The sequence below is a fragment of the Mirounga leonina genome, unplaced genomic scaffold (genome assembly GCF_011800145.1).
Source record: "Mirounga leonina isolate KUSES-001 unplaced genomic scaffold, KU_Mleo_1.0 Mir_268, whole genome shotgun sequence".
Classification (NCBI taxonomy): domain Eukaryota; kingdom Metazoa; phylum Chordata; class Mammalia; order Carnivora; family Phocidae; genus Mirounga; species Mirounga leonina.
The window spans coordinates 8,409,014-8,425,119 of NW_023270649.1; the positions used below are offsets into that span (position 1 = coordinate 8,409,014).

Sequence of the window (16,106 nt, forward strand, 5' to 3'; positions counted from 1 at the left end):
TGGCCACCCTATATACCCACCCAGGTATCTTTCTGGAAGCCAGGAAAACTGGGAAGTGAGTGTACTGTAATACCTTGCTTCTCAAACGTGATCCATGGACCAACTGAATCAGTATCCTCTGGGAGTTTAGTTACAGGGCAGACTCTCCTGCCCCACCCCAGACTTACTGAAGCATAATCTGTACTTTTACGAGGTCTCCTGGGGATTCATGCACATTGAAGTGTGAGCAGCTGCCCTAGAGCTTAAGTCCTGCTGGAGGATCACTGTTTATGGATCAATGGCTCCCAATCCCTTCACTTCGAACACCCAAAAATGATCACATCACCCATGTGACGTAATGTCACACACACAACCTGTGCTCTGCATAAAGTGGGCAATGGCACACTTCACTCCAGATTCATATGAAAATGAGAGGAAGGAGAGAGGCTTTTCAGAGCTACCTTGAAACTGCTCTAATATTTTAGTGACAGAGTAGTATGTTGGGGTGCTGTAGAGGGGAACTGCTGCTTGAAACTCTTGCTCCAACAGCAACTGACGCTGAGCGAGAGAAGGGGAGGTTCAATTGTCCTCCCCTGCTCCGTGTTCACCCTTTGGTCATGTGGCCAGTGGCGTCCGTCCTAAGATCCCCTGCTAGATGGCGTGTGGGGGAGAAAGGGGTTGGATTTGCAGAGAAGCCTTAAATTCCTTAGACCAGTAGTTCTCACTCGAGCATGCATCAGAATCACCCGGAGGGTTTAGAAAAAGAGTAGATTAGCCGGGCACGAGAGTGGCGGGGACCGCCTGCTGAGCGAGCAGGCGCCTTACGGAGGAAAGGAGGGACGCACGGAAGAAGAGAAGGTAGCAGACCTCACTCCGAAAAGTAGCAACAGTGTAGGAAGCCGGGAAAGAGAAGGTGCCGGCGTTCCCTGAAGCCGCTCGCCCCACTTCCCACGCGCAGGTTTCCCAGGAAGACGGAGGGCGGCCAGGGGGCGTGGCTGGCGGAGCTGACGAGGTGGGGCGGGGCGCGCGCTGGGCGCTGCCCGGAAAGCGCCTGCGCGGGCTGGCGGGGCGGTCTCGGGGGCGGCTATGTGGGAGCGGAGCGCGAGCTTCCGCAGGAGGGAGATACTCGCGAGCTCTGGTGGCGAAGTGACATTTAGTAATAGTTCATCTTTTACGATTGTCAAGTTTTACTAGGGCCTGTCTCTCGCCGTTGTGGAAAGGGTCCTTTGAAGGGGAAAAAAGGAAAGTGAATGGCGGAAGCCTTTTGCAGCTCCTCCCCTCCTGCCGGCGCGCGCAGCATGGGCGGGGAACGTCCGTCTTGCGCCGGATACGTCATCCCGTCCTGCGCACGGGGCGGAGCGGGGCGGAGTCTCTAGGTCTAGGGCGAGCCTGCGCAGAGCGTGGGAAAGGCGTGCTGTGTGGCGTCTGACGTATCTGTGGAGACATCTTAAGTTTCCCTCCCTGGGCAGGAGGAAAAAGAAGTGCAGGTTTGCTTGGCTCATCGCCGGTTTTTCCGGCCCCGCTGCAGCGGTCTCCTTGTATTCGGCGAAGTGAATGTCCCGGCGCGGTCCCGGCGCGGTCCTTGCGGAGCAGCAGCTGCCCCCGCTCCTCCCCATTCCGGGCTCCAGCCGACCCCGCGGGCCAGGAAGCGGTTCTGTGGCGGTAGCCCTGGGGACCGGTGGCCGCCTGGCGCTACACGTGGGCACGTTGTCTAAGATTTACTCCACCCTGAGAAAAAACAAAAAGCAAAAAACAAACTTCGGAAATCTTGAACTACAGCGCCCTGTGTTGGTATAAGTTTTAGGGGACCTGGACTCTTTAGCAATAGCTGCGAATATATAATTACAAGGCATTTTGTTAGTTTTAGCGCTACAATAGTTACAATGAGGAGTAGTTGTTATTTTGAGGAACAAGTGGTTCCTGCTAACGGTATTCATTATCTGGGTCTTAACTGAGTTAATTTTAGGGATTGAACAATGGTTTTTAGAAGAGCCTAGTAACTACCCGGTATAGATCAGCTCTGCTGGGGCTGAATAAGAAAGATCTATACTGGATTATCAAAATCAGTTTATCTGTATGATTCTCAACAGTTATTTGGTTGTAAAAGACAGAATCATCCTTTTGAGAAGCCCTGTTGAGGTTACTGTTTTGTCCTTTGTGATGTAACAATTCAAACTTTGAAAAAAACCTTAGGACATTTGGATAATAGATTTACTGTTAAAGTGATTTTTAAATGATATTACATTGAATACAGATTGGAAGATTTGTCTTCAAAGCCTTGTACAGAGTGACTACTTAAGAATCGTGGCTGCTACAACTGAGGACGTTCTGCCACCTTTGGCAATAATTTGATTTAACTTGCCTTCAAGCGCCTCAAAACTCCAGATGTTGTGAAGTTGTGATTAGAATCTCAAATGAGGATTTCCTAAGAAAAGAGTTTGGTGTAATTGGTCTGGAAATGTCAGCTCTGCTAAATGCTGCTGAATTGCAAACTAGGCAAGTTATTACTAAATTGGGATTTTCTTACCTCTAACATCTTTTCTACCTGTCCTGTAGATAAGTTCAATTAATACTAGATAACTTATGTGGAATTAAACACATAGTGCTTTGAAATAATAAAAGCACTACATACATTTTCATTTTTTGGTTAGAATGAATGATTCCATTGGCATTCTTGTCAGTAAACTGGGCTGAGAGAATTAGGGCTTAGTGAGACACTATTTAGGTGGGTAGTAACAGGATTAAGGAAGAAATGTATGGAAAAGATCTTTAGAATTCTTAAACTGTTGTCAGTCTCCAAATCCTTGGAATTGTATAGGCATCATTTGGAGAGTGGAAGTAGAAAAGGTTACTAGTCTATACAAATTGAATCTTGAAAAATATTGGCTTTGTACCTAAGTATTTTACATTTGTTTAAAAGCCCTTATTTTTTTTTCAGTTCAGTTTTCTACATTTTTATGAAGAAAGATAGTCTTCAAGAACTTAATACATTCCTCAAGGGAAGAAAAAGGCTTAGAGCTATAGGAGATAAACTCAAGAGTGTTTTAAAGGACTGTATTAGGGTTTCAGAAAAGCTCAGTAAGTGAATGTTAATGTACATTACCCACCTATCTTATAAAATACAGAATGCTTTTGGCTAATGGATTTTAAGCTAACATTTAAAATTCTTCCCATAAGTTTAAATAATGGCAAGTAATTCCAGTGCATTATAAAATGTCATTTTACACTCTTGTGTAAATGTATGCAATAGAATTAAATTATTTTGACACCCATCATCCATTTTTAAAAAGGGAACTAGCTCTTCGATAGTCAAAACTTTACATTGTATTGCTATTCTTTGTGGTTCTGGTTTAGGGACAAGGGGTTCCCAGAGGGCATTTGGCAATTTCTGGAGACATTTTTGGTGTCCTAACTAGGGAGTAGGGGGCACTGGCATCTAGACGGAATAGGCCAGGGATATTGCAAAACATCCTACAGTGCACAAGGCAACTCCCAACAACAAGGAATTAACCAACCCTGACCTACAGAATTCTACTCTCACTTAGTGTGGCTTTAGGAATGAAAGTCTTTTTTTTTTTCTTTTTTAATTTTATTTATTTGACAGAGAGAGCACAAGCAGGGAGAAGGGCAGAGGGAGAGGGAGAAGCAGGCTCTGCTCTGAGCAGGGAGCCCGGTAACGTGGGGCTCCATCCCAGGACCCTGGGATCATGACCTGAGCGGAAAGGCAGATGCTCAACCGGTTGAGCCACCCAGGCGCCCCAAGAATGAAAGTCTTATTGGTTATCATTCTTTCCTGCAGCAAAAATGTGTGTATATTTAAATTTATTGAGTATCTTGTGATCATAAGGTTCTAAATGTTAAGTCAATCCAGAGAAACATTTTTTTAAAAATCATTACAGGTATCGTCTGCTTTTTGAAAGTTTACATTATGTCACTTTGCTTTTCGAAAGACTTACATTAGTACTAGTTTTGCTAACTGAAAACACCCGTAGAGAATTTTCGCTTTTACAAAAAAGGTGAAAAGCAAAAATAGCGTTCAGCTTTTTGCAGCAAGCCCGGTGCACCCTGAGCGAGAGTGGCGCCACCAAGCCCCTTCCACGGGAATTACACCCAGCATCAGCATCTAGCAGCCCATAGCTTTTGAACTGTTATCTGTCAGCATCTGTGGTGTATCTTCATCTATTTTGTGCATCTATTGGCGAGATATGTTCTAAGGTATCAGAAAAGCCTAAGGGAGGTGGGTTTTTTGGGTCTGGGAACACTCAAAAAATGTTCAACGTAAATTAATGGTAATTGCTTCTTCACTTTACGCCATTTTGGCTTACAAAAGTTTTCATAGGAATGCTCTACTTTCAGATAGTGAGGGAAACCTGTACAACTATTATTAGTACATAGCTGATCATAAATATCACAATTTTGAATAATTATCAAAGTAATATTTTATTAAATGCATTTAAAAAATTTATTTATTTTAAAGATTTTATTTATTTATTTGACAGAGAGAGACACAGCGAGAGAGGGAACACAAGCAGGGGGAGTGGGAGAGGGAGAAGCAGGCTTCCAGCTGAGCAGGGAGCCCGACTCGGGACTCGATCCCAGGACCCTGGGATCATGACCTGAGCCGAAGGCAGACGCTTAACGACTGAGCCACCTAGGCGCCCCTATTAAATGTATTTCTTAATGAGATTGGGCTTTTTATCATTTAGCTTAGGTTTCCATGGATGGATATTATTCATTGCTAGAACGTGACAGAGTTCTTTCTCTTGTTTTTAGAGATGTAAAGCCAAAACATCTTGTTCATTTAAATTGAGAGGAATAAAAAGAATGTTAATATAGTAATGTCATTCAATTCTTTCTATTACTTCTGAGTTCTGTGCCAAAAATCATTTAGTGAGAGTGATCGAGTAGAATACTGTTAATGACGTATCTGTTACATGCTCCAGTTTAGTCTGCTTTAGAAGTGAAGTACTGAAATCCCATCTTGAAAAATGACTCCTTACCTAGTCATTCATTTTCTCGGTATTGACTGTTTAGTGCTGTGGCAGTTGTGTCCTAGAACAAGACCGTGTAGGAAGATTCAGGATGGCTAAGAGATATTCCTTTTGTAGAAGCCAATAGGGCAATCTCTGTGTACTTAAGTACCGAATGTCTGGTTTAAGTGGTTGTTGATGAGTAGTTGTTGGATGGGTGGATGGAGGAACACTTGAACAAACGAACACTTTAGGATTAAATATTGTAATAATCCAAGCTAGAAATCACGAGTGATAGCAAGGAAGCTGGGGAGAACATTCTGGATATATTCTGAAGACAGACCTCACCGAATTTTCTCAAGGTTTGGATGTGAGAGAAAGGGAAGCGTCAGCTATCACTGCATGGTTTTTGTCCTAAACCACAGAAGAGTTACCATTTCCTGAGCTGGGGGAGAAGGAGTAGGGAAGAACAAGGCGGGTACGAGCGCAGGCCCCTGATGCATTTTCTCAGGGCCACGTTGGTGTTTCCCAGCTTAACTGAGCTGTTGACACCTGTGGCTATCTATCAAAATATAAATAATCTGATCACTTTTAGTCAGATTAAAAGTCTTACACAGTCATTGCCCCATAAGATGATGGAGTCTTTCCCCTTGTTTTTAACTCCCGTGCCTCAAATTCAAACACTTGATGATGTTATTAACTCTGTTACTAAGAAATGTTAATTATCTGATTTATGTATATTAGATGTACCTTAGGGACAAGTTTTGTAGTTTAAAGTTGTTAAGCGTTTTAATAGATTTTGTTTTTTTCTTTAAAGATTTTATTTATTTATTTGAGAGAGAGAATGAGAGAGAGCACATGAGAGGGGGGAGGGTCAGAGGGAGAAGCAGACTCCCTGCCGAGCAGGGAGCCCGATGCGGGACTCGATCCCGGGACTCCAGGATCATGACCTGAGCCGAAGGCAGTCGCTTAACCAACTGAGCCACCCAGGCGCCCCGTTTTAATAGATTTTTTAAAAGATTTTATTTTTTTAAATAATCTCTACACACAACATGGGGCTGAACCCACAACCCTGAGATCAAGAGGCGCACGCTCCACCGACTGAGCCAGCCAGGCGCCCCATAGAATTTTCAACACATTTTACTGTACTTAATTTTTTTAAAGATTTTATTTATTTATTTGATAGCAGGAGAGAGAGTGAGAGAAAGCACAAGCAGGGGGAGCAGCAAAGGGAGAGGGAGAAGCAGGCCCCTCACTGAGCAGGGAGCCCAACGAGGGGCTCCATCCTAGGACCCCGGGATCATGACCTGAGCCGAAAGCCGACGCTTAACCAACTGAGCCACCCAGGTGCCCCGATTTTATTGTATTTTAAATCAATAATTCTCTACAGAGGTATTGTTTAGGACAGATTTAATATTCAACAGTTAGCTCTGTTGGATGTAAAAATAGACTTCTCAAACTCCCAAACACCAAAACCATGATTTTGCTTCAGATAACTGAATCCTAGCTTTCTGACTTGGTCAGAATAATGCAAATTAGCTCAAATGCAACTTATAATTTATGATTTACATTAATACAGATTAACATGCAATGTTACGAAGGGTTTTCCGTCTTGGCTAAACTAATCCAGAGAGGCATATTTTTCTCTTAGTAAATTTTTAATACTTCTGTTTTTTCCCCCTGTTTGTTTCAGCAGAGAAAATAGTATATGCAAAGACAAAAAAATTAATATCATTTCAGTGAGAGGGCACTTATATACCCAGTTGTTAAGATCTTTTGAAAAGTTAACCCAAAACATGTTTGCCTGTGTAAATTAATGTTATTAACACCTGTCTTATGGGTTGGCATACATATGGAGAGTGCCCACGTACAAGATTCGGAGGATGTGGGTTCTCAGAGTCCAAGGGATGAGACAGATACCTACATACCAATTTTGTGACCATGTTTGTGGTAAATATTGAGATGTAAGCAAATATTAAAGGAACATAAACAAGCAAGAAATTCCTGTAGCTTCAGATATGATCTTTGCGTTGATCACACTCCTCAGGAGAGAAGGTTGTGTGCACTAGGGTAATTTTCCCTATTTCACCTGTTTCCCTCCTAAGCCTGGCACCCTGTATTTCTCCTCCCTCTCTGCATCTGCAGGCTGGTGCAGTGATGTTCCTGCCACTCAGCTGGATGACGGCACCTGCAGCCCACCGCTGTTCTAAGCGAGCATGCCAGAAAGCTTGGAGGACCGCAGCTGCCCTTTCAGAGTAAAAGCATCCTCTGGGTAGCTAAAGCTCGGATTTCTTTCTAAGCAAGGTATCTTTTACCAGGATCCCTTCATGGAAACCACATATACACATAAAAGACCTGCCATAGTCTTCAGACTAATGGCTGTGCCATTTATGAAGATCAGCCACAGCTGAGGAAGGCCTTTTATGTTTTGTACTTGGGTATCAAGCATAATGTATATTTAGTGCTCAAATTATATTGTAGAGACATATCAGTTTTGTTTGTTTGTTTGTTTTTCCTTACAAAAGGACTTATAAACCCTGTAGGTAAATAATTAAGAATTCCCATTTTGGGGAATTAAAGTTTCTGGTCACCAAAACAAAAAACCAAGAAGCCTCAGGGTGTTCCTGATTCTGTAGGTCAGAGATGGGACATGGATATTTGTAGTTCTTGCAAGTTCCCAGGTGACCCTTGCCGCTCAGATTGTGGTCCATGGGCCCGCAGCATCAGCATCACCTGGTCGTTTGTTAATAGTGTGGACTCTCACAGATTCTCAGGCCCACAGCAGACGTTCTCTGTCAGAATCCGCATTTTAACATGGTGCCAGGTGATGAGTGCACCATGGCCCACAGGCCACAAACTGAATAGCAAGGGTTGGATAGCCCCGAGAAGTTGTTTTTCTTGTTCCGGTCTTGTCGGAGGTGATGGCAGCCTTTAGAGCTGTCTCCCCCTGAGCCTTGACTTTGTGGTTGGTACCTGCCAGTCAGTGACCTGCTCTATGCTGTCCCCTGCCTCCGTGTGACTTGCCTGGTTTTGAATACTCCCTGAATTGAAATACTACTTGGCCCTACTCTGGAATATTAGTTCTGAAAAATATAAAGAAGGTGAATGCCTGAACATCTGCTTACCTTCCTGCTTCCATGTTTCCTGCTCACTTCTCTCAACTCCCACATTGGCGAGCTCTTTTCCTTCAGCATCCTCTAGCAAATATGTGGAAGGCCAAAGCACCACCCCTGTTGAGCACTTTTATAGGAAGGCTCCAGATATATATTTAAAGGTCTAGAAAAATGAATGGTGATCAAGTGCGTGTGCTGGGTATGGTTGGAGGTTATTTGGCAAGAATTGCTGACCAGCTCGATGGGTCAGGGCTGCACCTATTGGTCCTGGACTGAGAGGAATCTAAAAATGTTCAGAAAGAAAGCAAGGACAGCGGCAGTGAAATAGATCATAATGTGCTAGCAGAGCATCGAATAGGCTGAAATTGAGCGGAACTTTCTCATATTTTGCCCCCATCAGTCACCACTCTTTTGTCTGCAAAAGATTTATAGAAGTAATATAACAATGCAAAGGGTTAGGAAAATAGAATAGCAAATATTTACCCACTGTCCCACTGCCCTATTATATAGTTACATTTTTATATAAATTTTTCTATCTCTTGGAAACCATATGTGATAGGCAGAAGAATGGACTCTCAGAGATGTTCGTGTCCTAATTCCTTGAGTCTGGTAATTTGTTAGGTTGTATAAGAATTTGGAAATTAACACTGCGGAAGGAATGAAGTTGGCTTATTGCTGACCTTCAATATGGAGGTTACCCTGGATTATCTGGGTGGGCCCAATGTAATCACAAGAGTCCTTAAAAGTGGAAGAGAGAAGCAGAAGACTCTGAGGGAAATGTGACTGGAGGTAAGTCAGAGTGATGTGAGAAGGACTCAATGGGCCTTGGTGGACTTTGAAGACAGAGGGTAGGGCCAAGGGCCAAGGAGTGTGGGCGCCCTCTAGACGTTGTAAAAAGGAAATGGATTTTCTTGTACAGCCTCCAGAAAAGAATGCTGCCCAGCTGACAGCTTGATTTTAGCTCAGTAAGACCTGTGTTGAACTTCTGAGCTCCAAAATTGTAAGATAATAAATGTGCATTATTTTAAGCAGCTAAGTTTGTGGTAATGTGTTACAGCAGAAATAGAAAAGTAATATACCATATTTCTCATAGTTATATCATGCCTAAATATTTTTCTGTGTTGCTAAAGTTTTTATAATTATTTGAATGGCCATATATTATTCTGTGGAGCTGAAGTACGGTCATTACTTAATCATACCTTCGTTTGAACATCAGATGTGTGAACTGCTTTCTGCATTTCCTTTTTTCATGTTTCATTATTTTCTAAGGATATTCTATCAGAATTACATTTGGACTTTTAATTTCTTTCAGTTTTTCTTTCTTTAATTTTAAGGAAAAAATCTCTTATGTCCACATGAAATATTTTTTAAAGATTGATTGATTGATTGATTTTAGAGAAAGACTGCGAGTGCATGGGGGGAGCAAAGGGAGAAGGAGAGAATCTCAAGGAGACTCTCCGCTGAGAGTGGAGCCCGCCGCAGGGCTCGATCTTGCAACCCTGAGATCACGACCTGAGCCAGAATCAAGAGTCAGATGCTCAACCACCGACTGAGCCACCCAGGCGCCCCTCATTTAATTTTCAATTGATTTTTTCAGATGAATCTTAATTTATTGTTTCTAGCTCCTATAAAAATCTTATTGAGGGATTCCTGGGTGGCTCAGTCGGTTAAGCGTCTGCCTCAGCTAAGGTCATGATCCCAGGATCCTGGGATGGAGTCCTGCATCGGGCTCCCTGCTCAGTGGGAAGCCTGCTTCTCCCTCTGCCTGCCGCTCCCCCTGCTTGTACTCTCTCTGACAAATAAATAAATAAATCTTAAAAAAAAAATCCTATTGAGAGTTTCTAGTGTCCATTGCCTTGGCAAACTCCTTCAAAACCCATAGACTTGCAGTCAAAGCCCTCAATCTTGTGATCCCACTTTTCCTATTTCCATTTTTCACAAACTTAAATTATATTTAGGCCATTTCTTTCATATCTACCCTATCGATTGTTTCCCACTTTAAGTCTTTGTGTAATCTTTTCCCAGTCCAGGTTGCAGTTTTCACAGTGAAATTATGTGTGATTTGTCTTACAAGCTTTTCCTCAGCAGCTTGGTATATGAAGAGTGTGAGTGTTAGAATCAGACAGCCCTGGGTTTGAATCTCAGTTTTGTTTCTCACTAGCTGTATGGCCTGGAATGAGTCACTCATCCTCTTTGAGCATCAGTTTCTTCTTTAGAATGAAGTTAACAGTGTCTTCCTGCATGGTTGTCAAGTGGATTATAGCTAATGTATACAAAGGATCTAGCAAGATCCCTGTGACTTAGTAGGCAATCAATGAATATCATTAATCATCTTATGACTTCTTTTATCTACCCTCATCAAACTATAAATTCTTTAAAAATAAGAACAGTTCATTATTCTTACATGTATACCCTGTGAAGCCTAGAATGTAATAGGTGCTTAATAAACATTTACTATTTTGACTTCCTCCTCCCTCTTTCTGTCTTATTAAAATCCCATTCATTCTCCCAGGCTCCTGCTGCAGCCCCATCTCCTTTTATGATTCATCCTTGCCACCTTTACCACACTTAACCTGGGTGAGTGAGTAGAATTGAATGATGTAAAATGGAGGATAAGGGAGAAAAATAGAGATTCCTGGAGATGATCCATTGGGTACCTTTTACCTCTTTTTTCAGATATTATTTGTGGGGCGCCTGTGTGGCTCATTCGGTTGAGCATCTGCCTTCAGCTCAGGTCATGGTCCCGGGGTCCTGGGATCGAGCCCCGCTTCGGGCTCCCTGCTTGGCGGGAAGCCTGCTTCTCCCTCTCCAACTCCCCCTGCTTGTGTTCCCTCTCTTGCTGTGTCTCTCTCTGTCAAACAAATAAATAAAATCTTTTTTTAAAGATTTTATTTATTTGTCAGAGAGAGAGAGCACAAGCAGGGGGAGTGGCAGGCAGAGGGACAAACAGGCTCCCTGCTGAACAAGGAGCCCGATGTGGGACTCAATCCCAGGACCCTGGGATCATGACCTGATCTGGAGGCAGACGCTTGACCCACTGAGCCACCCAGGTGTCCCTTAGCTTTAACTTTTTATGTAATTTTGGAATTTTCTGGGGAAGGAGTTATTACTGAGCTCTTGTTAATATGCCCAAATGTTCCACTTATGCTAGGGCTTGTCATGCCATTTAAGATTCAACCCAGAATGAGAAAATATTTGCAAAAGGCATATCTGATAAAGGACTGCTATCCAAAATATACAAAGAACTCTTAAAACTCAATAGTAAGAAAACAAACAACCCGATTAAAAAATGGGCCAAAGACTTTAACAGACACACCACTGAAGAATGTATACAGATGGTGAACTAAACATATAAAAGGTGCCCTGTATCATATGTCATCAGGGAAATACAAATTCAGAGAACAACGAGTTCCCACTACACACCTATTTGGCCAAAATCTGGAACAGTGACAACACCAAATGCTGGCAAGGATGTGGAGCAACAGGAACTCTCTCATTCATTGCTGGTAGGAATGTAAAATGGTATAGCTACTTTGGAAGACAGTTTGGCAGTTTCTTATAAAATTAAATATACTCTTATGATTCAGCAATTGAATTCCTTGGTATTTACCCAGTGGAGTTGACAACTTCTGTCCACACAAAAACCTGCACACACATGTTTATAGCAGCTTTATTCATAGTTGCTAAAACTTGGAAGCAACTAAGATGTCTTTCAATGGGTGAATGAATAAACAGTGGTCCATCCAGACAATAGAATATTATTCAGTGCTGAAAAGAAAAGAGCTATCAAGCCATAAAAAGCCATGGAGGAACCTTCAATGCATACTACTAAGTGAAAGAAGCCAATCTGAACAGGGTACATACTGTATGACCAACTATATGACATTCTGGAAAAGGCAAAACTATAGAGACAGTAGAAAGATCAGTGTTTGCCAAGCAGTGGGGCGGAGTGGGTAGGGAACGAGTAGGCAGAGCACAGAGGATTTTTAAGATAGTGGAAATATTCTTCATGATACTCTAATGGATACAAATCATTATACATTTGTGAAAAACAATAGAATGTACAATACCAAGAGTGAATCCTAAGGTAAACTATGGACTTTGGTGATGATGATGTGTCAGTGTAGGTTCATCATTTGTAACACATGTCCCACTCTGGTGGGGTGTTAATAATGAGGGAGGCTATGCATATGTGGGGCAGAGGATATAAGGGAAATCTTTGTACCTTCCTCTCAATTTTGCTGTGAACCTCAAACTGCTCTAAAAAAAATTTTTGAAGAGAATCCCCAAAACTCAAGCCAGCCCTTACCATACTATACTCATTTTTAGAATAAGGAAATGGAGAGACAGAGGTTATGTGGCAGAACCAGGACTTTCATCTCAATTTCTTTGCCTCCAAAACCCGCAGCCTTTCTACTCTCATCACAGTGGAGCAACACCGACAGTGCCCTGTCTACAACCTCTTGGTTCTCACTCTTCCCATACATTGTACACATGCCTACAGCTTCCTCTCAGGAGCCCCGTGCTCCTCCACCTTCTCAGACTGCAGAGATGTGCTTGGCCTGTATGCTGGGTAGGCTAGAAAGACTGGGAGTCCATATCCTGGGGAGCAGCTTTTGATAATGCTGGGCGGGTGTCAGTGGATAACTGTTCCAGCCTCCTCACCTGATAAGAAAGGCAGTGGGGCTGTGGATAGTGGTGACGGCCATGGCTGAAGTCAGGGGCCCAAGCTGTCTGTGATGTTAGGTGCAGAACTTCACAGTAAGCATTTAGAAGCTCTTCTGGTAATTGGACAGAGACAGCGTGTCTTTTGATTCTAATAATTAAAAAAACCCCAAAACGTGGGGATGCCTAGGTGGCTCAGTCAGTTGAGCATCTGCCTTGGGCTCAGATCAGGATCCCAGGGTCCTGGGATCGAGCCCTGCATGAGGCTCCCTGCTCAGCGGGGAGCCTGCTTCTCCCTCTCCCTCTGCCTGCCGCTCCCCCTGCTTGTGCTCTCTCGCTCTATGTCAAATAAATAAAATCTTAAAAAAATATTAAAAAGTGAATTTTTTGTATGTCTTTTTTAAATTTCATTTTTCTAGTGACTCATTTTTGTTGTTTTTACAAAAGTCTTGTTTTGCAGTGGATTGGGCACTTTTTAAGAATTGGTTCATCATGGGAGTTTAAGAAACACTATTCTCCAGCAAGGGGTTGACAAACTACAGCTCTTGGGCTGGCTGCCTGGTTTTGTAAATAATGTTTTATTGGAACACAGCCATGTGCATTCGTTTATGTATTATCCATGGCTGCTTTTTCTCTACAGTGACAGAATTGAGCCATTGCGACAGACGCTGTGTGGCTCCCAGAGCCTGAAATATTCACTCTTTGCCCTTACAGGGAAGTTGGGCCAAGTGCCGTTGTACTCTGTCTCCCTGAGTTCCCCAGCAGGGTTGAGCTCTACAGTGCTAACTTGCTTGCTAACATACCTTCTATTGATTTCTTTCCCTCCCCTGTCTCATGTTTTTCACTCCCTGCCAGTGTTTCCTAGCTATCCCAAATAGATGGCTTGTACTCACATTCTTGACCCAAAGTGGAGTTCTGGGGGAACCCAACCAATGCACACATCATGTCCTTGTTTGTCCTAATTCCAGGGCAAACTGACTAGCAGAGCAGGGACCACTTACTAGCGGTGTCAACCTCAGCACAACGGTTACACTGTCACGTCCTTCCCGCCCCGTCTGTCCTGTCTCTTCTGCAGCACTATTCGAAAATTCAACCTTGTGGGCATGGCTTTTTCTGGTTCAGACATTCTGTCTTGTTGAGTACCACCTCTGCATCAGGGATGATGGAGGAGAGGAGGAAGAGAGGAGGAAGAAAGAAAATCCCATCTTGTTCTACGTAGGATGCTCCCTTTTCCCGGCGGCAGCCTGCTTGGAGCTGATCCCAAGGTGCCCATGCACCTGAGTCATGGCCAGTTGTTTGCAGCCTCACGGGACGTGGCCAAGTCAGTGGCTCCCCCCACTTTGCTGCTGCTGCTTTCATTTGTCTCTGCCCCTCCTGATTACTTAGGTCACTTCAGGCTTTGATTCTGTCTCTAAAGTGTAACACAGCCATAATTAGGCCATATGTTAATTAGCAAGATGACATCCTGTCACTCGTGAGAGATGTGGATCATCCCAGAAAGTACCATAGAAAGGGGAGTTCAGCAGGAAGAGGAAGTCTAAGGAGGCTGGAAGTGACACTCTATCTAGCCGAAACTACCTTAGAGAGCAGGAGAAAATGGCAGGATACAAGAGGGCAAAAGGATGGGGTCACACAAAGAAAAAGAGCTAGAGTTGACCTCTTTTCCACTCCAGGAATGAGCTGTAAGCCAGGAGACAAGCCTGAGGCCGCGAAGTCACCAGGGATGGCAGAATCTTCTGAAGGACTGGAGGTGGCCAGGGCTGAGGTCAAGGCCCCAGTGGAGGCTACGGGCAAGGTGAGTGTCAGGCATGCATGCTCCCATCTCTTACCCCTGGAAGCCTGCGGGGATGCCAGTCACAAATCAAGGCCATTCTCTGCTTTTATGGCCACTCCAAGGGGCCTGCAGGAAGTGTGGAAGATGGGGTTGTGGTAGCTCAGAGACTATTTCTACATGCTGTTTACTCAGTGTCAGTTCCCCCATTTTCTGTTAACTTATATTGTGACATTCTTGGGATGACAAAGTTGGAAAGAGGATTGGGCAGGTCATGATAATTTCCTGTTTCAGATAGTGGGTCACCTTTATCACTCAGGAGACCATTTTCCAGGAAACCAATTACTCCGGGAATTCATGACTGGGTACAATGACATTTGAATTATTAAGATATTAGCCTTCCTCCAGTTCGCTGTCAAAACATGATGTGATGAGAACTTGTTCTGTCATCACCCAACTAATGGATGAAAGGGACTGGGACAGTCGTTTAAAGTTGTGTATTTGCTTGGATTTCAGAAAAAGGCATTTGACATAGGAATTCTCAAAGCATATCAAAGGGGAAATTTTGAGCGGTAAAGTTTGTGTTAATAATAATAATATTAATAAGTATTATTATTATTGTATTTGTAGAGTTCCAGCTATATTCCAAACCTTTACAGGCATTACTTCTAATACTCCTAACAATCCTTCAAGGAAAGTATTATTGTCCTCATTTAACTTGAGGCTCACAGATGTTGAATCATATTCAAAGATCATACTGTCAGCCGAGACAAAGTTGAAAGCTGTTATTTTTTCTAAACTCTAAACTCTGAGCTCTTATCAGTACACTGAGGTCAGTGGACTCTTTCTGTAAAGGGCCAGGTAGTATTTTCACTTTTGTTCTTTGGAATTTTCCCCCCAAACTATTTAAAAAATGGTAAAATCATTCTGCTCATGGGCCATGCAAAAACAGGTGGCAGTCCAGGTTTGGCCCACAGGCTGCAGTTTGCTGACCCGTGCCCTCCAAGAAACCGTCTATCTCACAGTGACTTACGAAAACAAGTGAAAGCAACTGAGCTGCATATTTTACCTAAGAGAGTCAAGTCATCTACAGGAAAAGTTCTCACAACCTTTAGGACACAGAAGCTGTAGGGAACAATAATCCTCATTCTGGCTGTACCATCAAACTTAATGTATAGACTTGGGTACATCTCAGGAACTTCTGGGTCTTGCTCACCTCATCTCCTGAATTAGATAGATCCCTAACAGCTCTGCTGTTCTTTGATTCTACTCATAGTATGCCTGCACGGAATGATTTCCATAAAATTGGAATTTAAATCTAAGACGATTACTTGGAAGATGTCATCATTAACATGGGGAAGGCTGGGGGAGAAGCAGGTTTGTGGGTACAGCAAGAGTTTGGTTGTGGACAAGTTAAGTTTGAGGCACCTAATAGACATAAATGAAGACGGTTGCATATAAGAACCTGGAGTCGGCAGGGGAGGGCCGGACTAGAGATTCAACTCAGAAGTGCTCAGCTTGTAGACCGAATCTGGGTGTATCATAGCATTGAATAAGATCTTGTAGGGCAAGATTTCATAACCGTGGCACTATTAACATCTGGGGAGG

General features: G+C 43.2%; 2 long non-coding RNA genes across 2 annotated transcripts in view; both read left to right on the top strand.

Annotated features, from left to right (window-relative positions):
* Positions 1-1,342: 1,342 nt before the first annotated feature.
* On the top strand, positions 1,343-2,845 carry LOC118026709. The gene is made up of 2 exons (XR_004683662.1): positions 1,343-1,466; positions 2,234-2,845. It is a non-coding gene; the product is annotated as an uncharacterized LOC118026709 (long non-coding RNA).
* Positions 2,846-6,257: 3,412 nt separating this feature from the next.
* The window catches only part of LOC118026708, a 59,891-nt gene continuing 50,042 nt past the window's right edge, over positions 6,258-16,106 (top strand). Inside the window, exons 1-3 of the long non-coding RNA XR_004683661.1 lie at positions 6,258-6,296; positions 7,095-7,253; positions 14,401-14,522. This is a non-coding gene — a long non-coding RNA (uncharacterized LOC118026708). The remainder of the gene's footprint in view (positions 6,297-7,094; positions 7,254-14,400; positions 14,523-16,106) is intronic.